This window comes from Arachis ipaensis, chromosome B02 (assembly GCF_000816755.2).
Source record: "Arachis ipaensis cultivar K30076 chromosome B02, Araip1.1, whole genome shotgun sequence".
NCBI classification, from domain to species: domain Eukaryota; kingdom Viridiplantae; phylum Streptophyta; class Magnoliopsida; order Fabales; family Fabaceae; genus Arachis; species Arachis ipaensis.
Window position 1 is genome coordinate 28900681 of NC_029786.2, and position 4177 is coordinate 28904857.

Here is a 4177-nt window from a genome sequence, read left to right on the forward strand (position 1 = left end):
GACAAGCAACAATTTAAGTTTGGTGTTGTGATGAGCGGATAATTTATACGCTTTTTGGCATTGTTTTTAGTATGTTTTTAGTAGGATCTAGTTACTTTTAGGGATGTTTTTATTAGTTTTTATGTTAAATTCACATTTCTGGACTTTACTATGAGTTTGTGTGTTTTTCTATGATTTCAGGTATTTTCTGGCTGAAATTGAGGGACTTAAGCAAAAATCAGATTCAGAGGTTGAAGAAGGACTGTTGATGCTATTGGATTCTGACCTCCCTGCACTCAAAGTGAATTTTTTGGAGCTACAGAACTCAAAATGGCGCGCTTCCAATTGCGTTGGAAAGTAGACATCCAGGGCTTTCCAGCAATATCTAATAGTCCATACTTTGGCCGAGTTTAGATGACGCAAAAGGGTGTTGAATGCTAGTTCTACACTGCAGTCTGGAGTTAAACGCCAGAAACACGTCACGAACCAGAGTTGAACGCCAGAAACACGTTACAAACTGGCGTTCAACTCCAAGAATGACCTCTCCACGTGTAAACTTCAAGCTCAGCCCAAGCACACACCAAGTGGGCCCCGAAAGTAGATTTCTGCATCAATTACTTACTTCTGTAAATCCTAGTAACTAGTTTAGTATAAATAGGACTTTTTACTATTGTATTAGAGATCTCTGATCAGTTTTATTTGTTGGCGCCATTGCCAGGGAGAGAATGAACAACAAATTTTACAACCTGAGTAACAATTTCGCATACCAAGTTTTTGGCAGCGTTGCCGGGGATTGTTCGAGTTTGGACAACTGACGGTTCACTTGTTGCTCAGATTAGGTAATTTTCTTCTTGTTTCAACTTTTATTTGGTTTTCAAAAACTTTTTCAAAAAAAATTTTTTTTTTCTTTCTGGCTGGCGTTCAACGCCAGAACAGAGCATGGATCTGGCGTTGAACGCCCAAAACAAGCAGCATCCTGGTGTTCAGACACCAGAAATGCACACTGAGGAAAGCTGGCGCTGAACGCCAGAAACAAGCATAGAACTGGCGTTCAACGCCAGAAACATGCTGCATCTGGGCGCTGAACGCCCAGAACAAGCATCAATTCGGCGTTTAAACGCTAGAATTGCATGCAAAGGCATTTTACATGCCTAATTGGTGCAGGGATGCAATTCCTTGACACCTCAGGATCTGTGGACCCCACAGGATCATCTCAGCATCTGTGGACCCCACAGGATCCCCACCTACCTCCACTCATACTCTTCCCTCTTCTCAATGTTCATCCTCTCTTCCCAATAAACACCCTTCCCCATAAACCTACTTCATACACCCCACCTACCTTCAAAATTCAAAATCACTTTCCCACCCAAACCCACCCTAAATGGCCGAACTTAACCCCTCTCCCTTCACTATATAAACCTCTCCATTCTTCTTCATTTTCACACAACAAAACCCTCTCTTCCTCTTTTTGGCCGAAACACAACCTCTCTCCCTCTACTCCATTTCTTCTTTTTCTTCAACTTTTCTTTCTTCTCTTGCTCGAGGGCGAGCAATATTCTAAGTTTGGTGTGGTAAAAGCATAAGCTTTTTGTTTTTCCATTACCATTGATGGCACCTATGACTGGAGAATCCTCTAGAAAAAGGAAAGGGAAGACAAAAGCTTCCACCTCCGAGTCATGGGAGATGGAAAGATTCATCTCCAAAGCCCATCAAGACCACTTCTATGATGTTGTGGCCAAGAAGAAGGTGATCCGCGAGGTCCCTTTCAAACTCAAGAAAAATGAGTATCCGGAGATCCGACATGAGATCCATAGAAGAGGTTGGGAAGTTCTAACAAACTCCATCCAACAAGTCGGAATTCTAATGGTTCAAGAGTTCTATGCTAATGCATGGATCACTAGGAACCATGATCAAAGTAAGAACCCGAACCCAAAGAATTATCTTACCATGATTCGGGGGAATTACTTAGATTTTAGTCCGGAAAATGTGAGGTTGGCGTTCAACTTGCCAATGATGGAAGAGAACGCACGCCCCTACACAAGGAGAGTCAACTTTGATCAAAGGTTGGACCAAGTCCTCATGGACATATGTGTGGAAGGAGCTCAATGGAAGATTGACTCAAAAGGCAAACCGGTTCAACTGAGAAGACTGAACCTTAAGCTAGAGGATGGTTGGAGTTCATTCAACGCTCAATCATTCCCACTAGCAACCGGTCTGAAGTTACTATAGACCGGGCCATCATGATCCATAGCATCATGATTGGAGAAGAGGTGGAGGTTCATGAGATTATACCTCAAGAACTCTACAAGGTGGCTGACAAGTCCTCCACTATGACAAGGTTAGCTTTTCCCCACCTCATTTGCCATCTATGCAACTCGGCTGGGATTGACATAGAAGGAGACATCCTCATTGATGAGGAAAAGCCCATCACTAAGAAAAGGATGGAGCAAGCAAGAGAGCCTATTCATGGATCTCAAGAGACGCATGAAGAAGCTCATCACCAAGAAATCCCTGAGATGCCTCAAGGGATGCACTTTCCTCCACAGAACTTTTGGGAGCAAATCAACAACTCCCTGGGAGAATTAAGTTCCAACATGGGACAATTAAGGGTGGAACATCAAGAGCACTCCATCATCCTTCATGAAATTAGAGAAGATCAAAGAGCAATGAGGGAGGAGCAACAAGGACAAGGAAGAGACATAGAAGAGCTCAAGGACATCATTGGTTCTTCAAGAAGGAAACGCCACCATCACTAAGGTGGACTCATTCCTTGTTCTTAAATGTTCTATTTTTAGTTTTCTTATGTTAAATGTTTATCTATGTTTGTGTCTTTATTACATGATCATTAGTATTTAAGTGTCTATGCCTTAAAGTAGTGAATATGAATCCATCACCTCTCTTAAATGAAAAATGTTTTAAAAACAAAAGAACAAAGCTTTTTGGCATTGTTTTTAGTATGTTTTTAGTAGGATCTAGTTACTTTTAGGGATGTTTTTATTAGTTTTTATGTTAAATTCACATTTCTGGACTTTACTATGAGTTTGTGTGTTTTTCTATGATTTCAGGTATTTTCTGGCTGAAATTGAGGGACTTGAGCAAAAATCAGATTCAAAAGTTGAAGAAGGACTGCTGATGCTGTTGGATTCTGACCTCCCTGCACTCAATGTGAATTTTCTGGAGCTACAGAACTCAAAATGGCGCGCTTCCAATTGCGTTGGAAAGTAGACATCCAGGGCTTTCCAGCAATATCTAATAGTCCATACTTTGGCCGAGTTTAGATGACGCAAAAGGGTGTTGAATGCCAGTTCTACGCCGCAGTCTGGAGTTAAACGCCAGAAACACGTCACGAACCAGAGTTGAACGCCAGAAACACGTTACAAACTGGCGTTCAACTCCAAGAATGACCTTTCCACGTGTAAACTTCAAGCTCAGCCCAAGCACACACCAAGTGGGCCTCCAAAGTGGATTTCTCCATCAATTACTTACTTCTGTAAATCCTAGTAACTAGTTTAGTATAAATAGGACTTTTTACTATTGTATTAGAGATCTTTGATCAGTTTTATGCTATCTTAGACTTTCATGGGGGCTGGCCATTCGGCCATGCCTGGACCATTATCACTTATGTATCTTCAACGGTAGAGTTTCTGCACTCCATGGATTAAGGTGTGGAGCTCTGCTGTTCCTCAAGATTTAATGCAAAGTACTACTGTTTTTCTATACAATTCAACTTATTCCGCTTCTAAGATATCCATTCGCACCCAAGAACATGATGAATGTGATGATTATGTGACGCTCATCATCATTCTCACTTATGAACGCGTGCCTGACAAACACTTCCGTTCTACATGCAACCAAGCTAGAATGAGTATCTCTTAGATATCTAATACAGGGGACCGAGTCCGAGTTATTGGTATCTTCGTGGTATAAGTTAGAACCCATGGATGGCCGTTCCTGAGATCCGGAAAGTCTAAACCTTGTCTGTGGTATTCCGAGTAGGATCTGGGAAGGGATGGCTGTGACGAACTTCAAACTCGCGAGTGCTGAGCGTAGTGACAGACGCAAAAGGATAGTAAATCCTATTCCAGTATGATCGAGAACCTCCAGATGATTAGCCATGCCGTGACAGAGCATTTGGACCATTTTCATAGAGAGGATGGGATGTAGCCATTGACAACGGTGATGCCCTAACAGAAAGCTT